Raw genomic sequence first — 12,013 nt, 5'->3', positions numbered from 1 at the left:
CTTCATCTTCTCACTATGGGAGGTGAAAATAACTTGCCTTGCACCTGAAGTTGTGAAATGTGGAAAGATTAGAAGTTTGGAAGCAGAGCTAATCATTTAGGGATGACGTATCCACATTTAGGAAACATCCCTAAAAATACATATTTATACTTTCCCTGCGTTTTTATGGAATTTTGTATCAATTGTCAATTCGTTTTCAGTACAGTTTCAATGCTTTTGCAAATATTTTGCAAATATTTTCTAAATGAGTAATTTTTCTAAATAATCAAAAAATATTGGCCTTCATTACAAGGCTTACCGGCACTGTTGTTTCCGGACCGGCAAACTATGAGTCTGCTGGCTGGTATCGTTCTGCCTGTCAGGTCTGACCCTGGAAGGCGGAACGGCACCCGCCAGCAGACTTTCAGAGAAGCACCGGCACCGTTATTTACGGTGCCGGTGCTTCCGTGGTTCCCATTCCCATGGAGTCCATTGGGACGCCAAAGGAATGGGGAGTAACAGAATTGTCTGGCGGCAGTAAATCACTCCTGCCTGAAGGTTTTACCGGCACAGCTACTGCTAGATTCGTAATGAGCCCCATTATGTTTTGTCCATTATTAATGTTAGAACGCTTTGGGAAAATGCCAGACTTGAATATTTGTCCTATGTGCTTGGTGTAACTCTTGTATGTTTGATATATGCCACATGCAATGTGATTTGATCAAATGGTTACCCATTTTAGAGCACAGATTTTGGAAATTATGATTATTACGCACAATATTTTTAGCAATAATCAGAGCGGGTAGGTAAATGAAGAAGCTCCCAGCAGATATGTAGAAAACAGGATTCTTCTTTATGTTCTAGTAGGTTCTTTCATTACATCAGGTAGACGGTAGAAATAACAGGGCCAAGAAAAGAATTGCAGGAAGTCCCACCAGCAGCACCTTCAATCCAACACCATTGCCTCGAACTGTTGCGGGTGGAGCAGTCTTGCCAATTCATTCCATACTTCAATCACTCCCTCCACATTCCACACAGCTCCACACAGTTCACAGAGGAGGATACCGCACCCGTACCCGAAATCCTTTCACAACACACTCGGACACTAACATCAAGGCAAACATGAACATCCTGCACCCACAGCCCAACCTATAGCAGAAGAAGTCAGAAGCAATTGGATAGCGGAAAGTAGATTCAAAGAACACCACAGACACATCCAATCACCTCCTCTGGGAAAACGGCAATCACTTTTAATCAAATCCCCCATATGGTTGCAGTAGAGAACGTTTTATAAGACAAAGGCTTCATCACGACTTCGGCGGGAACCCTTAAATCGGCGGTAAGGCTATCTGCGCCGGTTTTAAGGGTCCGTCGGATCACAAGTCCAAATACCGCCGGCGCAAGTACAGCCGGCGCAAGTACAGCCGGCTGTACAAGCGTCGGCTGTAAAAGCGCCAGTAACCATTCGTGCTAAAACATCAGCAATCACGGGTCTGGCGTAGGCGCAATTAGCGCCAGAAAAGCGGCTGATAATCCACCGAAAATACCTCCAGCAAAAAGCTGGAGGTAACAGAACACAGGCCACAGCAATAAGGGCTCAGGTGAAACCAATGCAAATCAGAGGCCTACAAATGACCCACCCATGCACAACACACCCTCTCCAACACCTTTACACCAGCAGGAGCAGGGAGGAGACAGCAATAAGGGCCCAGGTGAAACCAATGCAAATCAATGGCCTACAAAGGACCCACCCATGCACAACACACCCTCACCAACACCATGCTGCCATTTGGAGCCGGGAGCCTTGATGTTGACTTCTACCTGCTGCGCCTGAAGCTACAGAGGCCAGCCAACCAGGCCAGGGCCCTGGGAGTGCAGGGGGTAGTGGGGATGAGGAGAAGGAGGAGGGGAGCAGCACCAGCAAGACGGCCAGCCAGCCCCAGGGTCAGGCCAACACCCTGGGCCCTGACTGATGGCCAGTTGGTGATGGAATATCGGCTGGACAGGGTAAAAATCACCCAGTTGCTGGACACAATCCAGGGCGACATCGGCAGCCACATAGCAGTACCTCCCCTAGTGAAGCTTGTGTCTGTGCTTCAATTCCTTGCGACTGGCAGCTACCAACATACCGTTGCCATGATGCATGGAATGACCCAGTCCACATTCAGTGCCATGCTGGGACAGGTGCTCGATGCACTGTTGAATCATGTGAACGAGCACATTGCATTGTCAGCCACACAGGCACAGGTGAACTGAAGGGTCAATTCTATGCCATTGCCCAAGTCTCGAATGTAATAGCAGCCCTGGACTGCACACATGTGGCACTCGTACCACCCCAGGCACATGAGGCAGCCTTCAGAAACCGGAAACAGTACCATTCCCTCAATGTGCTGATGACATGTGGTCCTGACCTCAACTTCAGCCACTGCTGTGCCCGCTACCCATTATCCACCCATGACTCCATGGTCCTGCGCAACAGTACCCTGCCGGCATACATGGAAAGGCACCGAGGCGAAAACACATGGCTGCTGGGTGAGTACAAATGTATACCATAATGCATGTCAATCCACAACTGATGGTGCTTGACACGAAATCCATGATTCCCAATAGACAGCAGCATCACTGCAGCATACACATTCAAGCAGCTATGTCAATCCACAACTGATGGTGCTTGTCACGAAATCCATGATTCCCAATAGGCAGCAGCATCACTGCAGCATACACATTCAAGCAGCTTGCACAACAAACCTTGGACATGTCCAACACAGCAGAACACACCCATTCAGGATGTAAAATACATGTGGCAGCAAAGTGACATATGGAAGCCCCACCACCATAAAGCCTCCTGTGTGAGTAGCACCATGGTTCCCAACACTGACACAGTACAGAAATCCCACCCTGCCCACCCGCCAGTAATGAAATTCTAACCCATAAACTGGCACATCCACAAATGCACCACACATACGTAGCCTGAGTAATGGCAATGTTCATCCCACGAACACTGTCCCCAGAATGGCCAAGCAAATGCATGGAGAACAGTACAGAATAGTGACAACCAGCAAATGCAACTGCAGCCAAATGGAATTGCAATGACACATGAGGCAGCCACTTCTGTTATGCAGAAGTAGATGGAAGGGCCCCCTTACCCAGCGACAAGTGAATGAGTACTGTTACATCCAGAAACATAGGCGTACCAAGTTGGGAGTACCTCATTGATTCAATTGTGCCCGTAGAACAGCACACTCCACAATGTTGTAGACCTAATGACAATTATGGCAAAATGACACTGATGACAGAGCTCTGTACACCCACTGGACTTACCTTGTCCCCATACCGGCTTTCTCTCCCATGCAGGTGATTCTGGATATCCCCAGTACACGTGGCTCACGACCCCTGTGCGCCATCCACACACGGCAACGGAGCGGACATACAACCTTGCCCATGCCCGTACACGGATCTGCGTGGAGAGGGCATTTGGACTGCTGAAGGCATGCTTCCGATGCCTCGACCGCACAGGAGGGGCAATGATGTATGCACCAGAAAAAGTTGGCAAAATTGAACTGACATGTGCCATGCTGCACAACATCTGCTGTCGCAGAAATGTGCCACTGCCCCCTGATGCTCATGTGCAGCCACCTGAGGATGGGAGTGAGGGTGATGACGTGCCAGAAGGTGTTGCACATGCACAAAGGTTTGGGCTGAGGGAGGGGAGGTTGGCCAGACAGGGATTGATTGATGCATTTTTCTAAAACGGGTGATGGGTAAATTGAACAGATGTCACCTCAACATTAAATTGGATTTGTCAAAAATCACTACTGTCCATGCCTTGTGATTTTTCAAACGTGATTTATTTTCAGTCCAACAATTCCCCCTCCCCCCAGTGAACACCCAGCACAGAATCCCCCCTCCCCCCAGTGAACACCCAGCACACAATCCCCCCTCCCCCAGTGAATACCCAGCACACAATCCCCCCTCCCCCAGTGAACACCCAGCACACAATCCTCCCTACCCCCAGTGAACTACCCTCAACTGTGCAGATAGGTGCATGTGTTTTATCAGGGCACCAACAACGATGCCATGCACCACTAGGATGGTCGTGGGCGCTTTCCTTTTCCAGGCCCCTCTGGTGTGCGTACCCTCAGGTGGAACATAGACTGGCGCCTAGGAGATGGCTCGAGGGAACCCTCCGTGGGTGTGGTTGATGTTTAAGGGACTGAAGCGGCGGCCTGCATGTGCTGTCGCATGAGGTTTTTTTCCCTCCCTTGTTTGCTCAGCAAGTGCTGACACTGCCTCGCTCAACTCCCTCACTCATTGTCCAAACCCTGTCAGGGCAGCGGTACATTGTTCTACGACTCTGCGTGTGCGCGCATTGTGACGCGCTATGTATTTGCATCCATGCCATATAGATGCACTGACAGCCTAGATGTGCCGGCTCTGCGCCTTGGCCATTGATTCCACCCTGACCTGTTTGGCCTCAATAACGTTGAGTCGGCCCATCACTGCTGCCCCTGTGACAAAGGGCACCCCTGGTGTGTCATGTGCTGGCCTGTGACTTGTGCGCTCTCAGGGGGGGGGCTGCATATGGACATAGCGCCGGCTTGGATTGGGCTGCCAGGCTCTGAGTGCCGGTCTTCTGGGCTGCCATATGATGGCGTGTCCTCGTCCGGCTGTGGTGTGCGGACATGACGCACAGGCACATGTGGGCTTTGTGCTTGCTGTGTGCCAGGCCTTGGGGTTCCCTGTGGTATGACCATCCCTTCTGCGTCACTGCTTCTGGGTGAATGCTGTCCTCCTGTATGATGAACACGTGGAGGTGTACCTCCCACGTCGGGCTCCGATCCACAGCTCAGTCCCTCTGCATCAGGGCTGTGTCTGGTGGCTTGGGGCGAGCTGGCGGTGGCCTCCCTGTGGCCATGTGGGTGCTGCTGTCATCTGGTAGGGCTGCGTTGGGGTGAATTGGGGGGTGGCCTGGGTGGTCTCCCTTCCGTGCGGCCTCTACGTGGGGTGGTGGTGCTGGTAGAGGCTTGCTGCCATGGGCGCTGTGTTGGTGTGGCCTCCTCCCCATCATCCTCGTCCTGTTGGGTTTGACGTGTGCCTGTGGGGTACATAGGGTGTGGTTTGAGTTCAATGCTACCTACATTTGTGTGATGCAGTTCATGCCAATAAGTGGGATTGAAGACAGTATCAATCACGCATTCAACTTGCATTCTGTTCAGTCACTCAGTCACCATGTGGTGCTTGTTGTGAGTGGGTATGGAGGTACACTGCATGGGAATGTCGGAGTGACAAGATTGCATGCGTGGTTGGGGTGCACTGCGCTCAGGGTTTTGGGGGTGTATTCATGCACACTCAAACTCTATGTAGCTGTCCCATGGCTATGGATGTCTATCCCTTGCCCCTGTCATTCATGCACTGCACGTGCAGGGTCGTCTAGGCAGCTCTACAGTTCAATGGATGTAGGCCTCACTTATGGGTGTATACAGTTCCTCACACACATTTCTTCGCATTCATTCACTTAGGGTCTGCATGTGTGGTACTTTCAGCTGCATGCATTCGGGGGTGGGACTCTCCTGCAGTTGGATCAATGCCAGTGCCTGCCTCCGCTCCACCAATTCCCTCGATGGTGGCAACATCTATCAGGGCACTCATTTTCTCCTCCTAAGGTGTGAGTTCGGGTGGGGTTGGTGGTGGCCCTCCTCCAGTGCCCCTGCTTGCACTCCTGTGCTGTGACAGGATGCCGCGGACTCGTATGCACAGGTCGTTCAGGCGCTTACGGCAATCCTCCCCATCCCAGGGCACGCGCCCCACAGCAGTGACCCTTTAGCTGATGGTGCACCAAATTTGTGCTCTGTGCTACCCACTGGTTTTGCGCTGCTGCAGCTCCTCATGATGGGTCTCAGCCTCCTCCACCAGTACAGCTAGCTCCTGGTCACTGAATTTGGGTTTTCTCACCCTGTCCAGGGCAGTCTTGCCCCTCGTGCGCTCCTTTGACATGTTTTGGTGTCAGATGGCGTGGATGGCTTCCAGGGGCTATGATATCCGATGGATTGTGATTTCCAAGATGGCCGCCGCTTTGTTTCCCGTTCTGGCGGTGACGCGTTTCCTGCGCGCTCATATCGCACGCTATTAGCGCGATATGGCGGTAGCGCACGGACCGTCGGATTTAAGGGTTCACGCTATTTGCAATAACGCCATGGACCGGGGCGCGTGCAAAATAACTTGTGATTTGGCGGATTATCCGCCGGGGGACTTGGCGTTAGCGCTATTTACGTCCAACGGGAAAACCGCTGCGTTACCGCCGAAGTCGTGATGAGGCCCAAAGTATAATGAACACTGGACACACATCCAATCACTCACAGATGAAAGAGTCTAATCCTTGCAATCAAATCCCACAGGTGACTGAAGAATGGAAACTAGAAAAAGACAGAAAAGAACAAACATACACATAAACTAACCACAGGCTCCTACAATCAACCACAGAAGGAAAGGGACAGTCCCATGCAATCAAATCCCCCATGGGGCTGAGGAAAAGTAATTGTACTAAAGAAAGTAAACATAACACCACAAACACATCCTGTGTTCCAGAGATTGAAAGGGTTGATAGCTTGAAATCTAACAACCAACATGACAGAAGAAAAGAAAGGGTAAGAAAGAGCAAACATGAGAGTCACAGACTAAACACCACATTGGTAAGAGGAAGGAATCCATTCAATCAAACCACTGGAGAAGAGTGGATGCAGAGATCTTACCAGAAGACCATCAAGGTAAGGGGCGGCCCTTCTAGCATGAACCCCAGCTAACCTGGGAAACATGAAGAGTAAACAGCACATGCCAGTGCGAGAACTGGTAACCTACGCTCAAAGGAGAACACACCTGGCCATCTCACACAGACAAGAATACCCAGCACACCCCACGCGCACAGCAAAGAACAGCAAGAATACTTCTAATGCCTGACACACCCAGGACATGTGAAAAGTGGAACAATCCATTCATTGAATAATGTAAACGAGGAACAGCAATAACATTGAATAAGTGGGAACGTTCCTTAAAAGTAAGCGTATGCAAATCATAAAGTACCAGCACTTTCAATATAAATGTTGACTGCGTCGTTAAACAGGAGAGAAAGACCTTAAGCAAAGTGATTGCATCAAAGAAATTGCGTGGTAGCGAATCAGTGCTGTTACATAGACGAACACGAATCAGCATTGGGGAAGGTTTGCCATTATCCTGAACCTTCAGTCTCATCAGTGACATTTTCGAAATAAAGCCAGCTTGTCTTAAAATCACCGTGAACTTGGCAAAGGTAAAGTGCATTGAGTGGAACTGCGCAAGGGCTTGAATAAAGTTCGCTCAGGCTTTGCAAAGCAAAGGTGAAATGAGTGGGAAAGCAAAACCTACATAAATCCTACTATTCAATGCCAATGGCACCATGGCGCGTAGGCATACAATACGTAGAGGGCCTGTTGGAAAGAAAACCTCGTTAACAGCCTGAACAAGGCAGCAGGGGTGCGTGGAGCCCCCAGGACGCCAGTGCTGTGAGCCGTAAACAATAGAAATTAAGCACGTAAAAAACGCATTAGGTGTGTAAGTGCTGTAGCACTTACCGTAGGCAAATGGGTACATTCTCTGATTAACATTCTTGGCAGGCGATAATAGTCTTAGTGAAAATAAATTCTTTCATGAACAAGAACAAGACATCACTAACAGCATTAAACATTCAAGGTAGTGTCACAAGACATTAAGAGCGCAGATTCTATATCAAGTCCTGTAGGTATGAGATGAGGTGAAAATTACTCCCCTTAGGGGTCCATGGCAAAAGTGACAGAACACCAGCATTAAGATTAAAGTAGTAGAGAGCATGCGCCTGACCTCACAAAAAACTCCATAGGGCAAATAATCTACTCCAGTGCTGACGCAGTAGGAAACAGCTCAGTGGAACTCCACACACATCATAAATGGAGCAAGCAGCAGCAGCACTCACCCTCACACAATGTAGGCAGCCCTCCTCATTTGCATTATACAATAACGTCACTAGATTTAAGGGCATTCACCTCCTTACAGATACAGTGAAAGACACATTCACTCAGATGCTGCGGGCACAATCAACAATAACAATCTTGGCAGAAGGTGGTGTGCACACTCCTAACGTGCCCTATCCCAACATGGCAGACAGCATCTGGGTGCCTCTGTAGGGTGCATGCTGATCTTATGCACAGCGCTGCGTTCAACTCAAGATTGTACTGGCAAATAGGTGCGTTCTCCCAACTGGCAGATAGGCCTGCAACATAGTGCTGGCCATGACTCGATCATGAGTAAGGGCTGTTTGCAACTCCGTGGTACTACTGGGTGGGCTGGAAATCTTCTGACCTTCGGCAATCATGAAGAGTAATACCTGGGTACTGTCCACCATGCACAGCTCAGCAGGACTATTGAGCCAGACTTCCCTTGCAGCGATGGTTGCTCCGTGAGCCTTCTAAACATGAGTGATCACAACACAGTAGGAACATCAAAGAGTATCCAGCTAGTGCCTCACAAGCAGCCGGGATGAGGAGTAGCCAACAGGTATCTTCACATTGATGCTCAGTCCGTTTGAAGTTTCAGCAGGAGGCCAGCAACTCCCTGAAATTGAGGAAAACGGCAGTGCATACATTTTGATTTGATCATTCTTAGACACTTTCATATCTGGAATAATTGTCCAGAAAGTGTGGATACCAACAATTTCTTGGAGGTTTATCAGCTCATGGCGTGACTTCTCTGGCGGACTCTATTTTGCATATTAAAGAGAACAGTCTTGATTTAATCCAATATAGAAATCTACACCAGGACCTGATTTCTGCAAGCCCAGTTGCTTGGCCCGAGTATTATGTGAGACTATTCACTATCCATACCTATAAAACTGGCCGCATATCATAACAAATCTAGTGGAGCTTCTAGATGTAAAAAAAAACGTGTGTCTAATGACTTTGGACAAGTTAACAGGTCTATTAGCCTTAAATTAGTTCTAGATGCTACTCTTTTATGCTCAGACCTTTTTGATGCCCTACCGGAGGCCTTCCCAATGGTAAATTACAAAATTGCTCCCTCACATGAAATAAAATACACACAGAAATTAATATTTGGTTTACTCAGGTTTCCATTTTGAAAAAGAGGGAGTGTACAGACAAGGGATCATATTGACATAAATGACGTTGTCCTGATGATTTAGTCTCACTAAAAACCCTGTTGGCCTATTTCAAAAAGGTGATTTTTGAAGCAAAAAGCACTCCCCTTAATTCCGAACTTCACTCTACAGTAAATAAAAGTAAATTCAAACCTTCCTCTCCCATACTTGTATTTTCTATTTTTTGTATTTTATTTGGATTTATAAAGCGCTATATGCCAAGTCACTGAAGACAGAGCAGAAAGGTACAGCTCAAATGGAAAATGACAATTTTGACCAATTAAGAAGCAAGAAGATAGTCTTTAAGATGAGAACGAAAGAGAGAGTACGAAGAAAGAGAACAAAGAGAAAGCAGAAGTCTGTTCCGATGAAAGGGGCCCAAAAAAGAAAATGAACGAAAATGAGACTGAGCATATGGGGGACGAGGGACAGTGAGATGAAACAGGGATCGGGAGCTTAAAGAGCATGTAGTAGAGTAGAAGGAAATGAGGGAAGAGAGATAGGGATATGCCAAGTTGTCAGGAGACTTGAATTGCTGCAAAGAAGATTGAACTGCAGGCATGAGGGAAAAGGAAGCCAGCAAAGAGATAATAACGCAGGAGAAATAGTCATGAGGGGATTGAGAAACAAGAAGGCAATAGATGCCTAGAACAATAGAATAGATGCGAGAAAATCAAAGCAGATACCAGAAGTTTAGTACAGTGAAATGAAAGTGAAGGGTCTTGTTTCTGAATATTAAAAAGTTGAAATCTGGAAGAGCAAGAAAGAAAGGAAAAGTGAGATTAGAAAGAGAGGAATCAATGTAGACTCCAAGGTTACCTGCAGATTGTGAGATAGGAGAGAAGGAGGGAAGGAAATAAAGTCAGAAGGAAGGGGAGGAGTATTAGATTCTGCAGGAAAGAAGAGGACCTCAGTTTTAGAGAAATGAAGATGAAGAAAGTGGACAGCCATCTAGGATTGTAGGGCCAAGTGACATGAGGTGAGAGTAGCGTGAATAGAAGAGCAAAGGGAAGAAAAAGATAGGAAAAAATTATTATCATCAGCGTAAAAGTGATGAGACAGACCAAAAAAGTGATAATGGAAGCAAGAGCAGTAGTGTACAGAGAGAAGAGAAGAGGACCAAGAGCGTAGCCTTGAGGGACTCTGTGTTAAAGCAGGACATTGGGAGAGATGTGAGGAGCCCAAAAGACTGAATAGGTGAGATTAGAAAGATAGGACTTATACTCAAGGGGCAAGGGAGCCTTCTCCAGAGTAATATTATTTCACCAACCATTTCTTCATGGAGAAAATCAAGTTGGTTCAATAGAAGATTGGACCAGGTTATTTCATATCCGCCTACTTATTCCTTTTCTGGGACAGTGCTCAATTTTCATACTATAAAGTATCCAATTCCAAAAATATTCTCTCTTCTGAATTCTCTTCATCAGACCGGCTGTTAGGGAGATGTTTTACTAGCAGAAGCAGCAAACATAATGGTGATACCATTGCTTCTTTGATTGATTTGTGAATCTCTTCCTGATATCGGGGAAAGTCCAACTCCCTTTAAGCAGTCAACTGACTCCATAATTAAAAATGCACTCTCTGGATTCCCTGGTTTAGAATAACTTTGGACTCATACCTTGTTTGCCATAGCCAAATAGTCCATCATCCTGTGTCAAACCCCCTTCTTCTGTCCCTTACACCTAAGACTAAACTAAACATTAAGTAAACTGTATTGGTCCAGAAGAACCCCTTCTTCTGGAATGGGGATAAAAGTTAGCTTCCAGGCTTTGCCATCTTCCTAGGGAAATGACTCCCTTCACCGGGTAAATTAGTCCTCAAAGACAAAAGATAAAGTTCCAGCACTTCTCTTTGGCAGACACACTGCTTATCTTTCAGCACTTTGTATCAGAAAGTCTTTTCAGCTTTGGTTACCAGGAGAATTACTTCTCCTGGTATCTTGATTTTACAGTTCAACGCAACCAGGGGGATAACTCCCTTCTCCTGGCCTTGGTTGCAAGGAGAATGACTCCTTATTCCTGGTATCTTGACTTCAGAGTTCGATTCAACAAGAGGGAATGACTCCCTTCCCGTGGTCTCTTTTGACTTGGTTGCACAGTTCAACACCACCAGGGGGAATTACTCCCTTCCCCTGACCTCTCTTTCACTTGGGTTTCACAATTCAACGCTTTCAGTCTTTCATTTTGAGGGTACCAGACCAAGGCTTCCCTGTCTCCAGGCTTGGGCAGACTTGGTTCACTCCCCTGCCAAGTGCTGCCACGAGGAAGAAGGTTTGTACTTCTCTTCTCTTGTGGGCGCAGGTCCCAAACCCGTATTTCTCTGCTGCTTTGATTTGGCAGAACTGGTGCACTCTCCTGCCAGCTACTGCCATGAAGAAGATGACTTGTACTTCTTCTCTCTTGTGGGTACAGGTTCCAGACCCGTATTTCTCAACTGATTCATTCTGGCAGACCTGGTACTGCCAGGTACTGCTATGAAAAGATGACTTGTATGGATCTCTTTTGTGGGTGCAGGTCCCAGACCTGTATCTCTCTCTTCATATACTTGACATTCTTTATCTATCTCTCCTAATATTTGGCATACTTAATGTTTGTCTTTACCCCAGGGGTTCCCTTCTTGCCCCTGCTTGACTTTCTGTCTCTGGCTTCTGAGTCTCCCCTGACTCTGTTGTGGCCCCACCAATGGTCCCAGCCACCCAAATACCTTTCGGGTCTCAATGGCATGCTCTAGTCGGTCTAGGGCTCTTCCTGTCGTGGTCTCTGTCTTTCCGTGGCTTCCCTTGCTTTCTGGTGTACTGCGATGACTCTGAAGTCCCTGGCCCCTCGCAAACTGCTCGCCTGTGCTCGACCGCACAATCCAGCTTCTTCACGGTTC

This window comes from Ambystoma mexicanum, chromosome 6p (assembly GCF_040938575.1).
Source record: "Ambystoma mexicanum isolate Mex_15411 chromosome 6p, UKY_AmexF1_1, whole genome shotgun sequence".
NCBI lineage: Eukaryota > Metazoa > Chordata > Amphibia > Caudata > Ambystomatidae > Ambystoma > Ambystoma mexicanum.
This window is presented reverse-complemented; position numbering follows the sequence as displayed.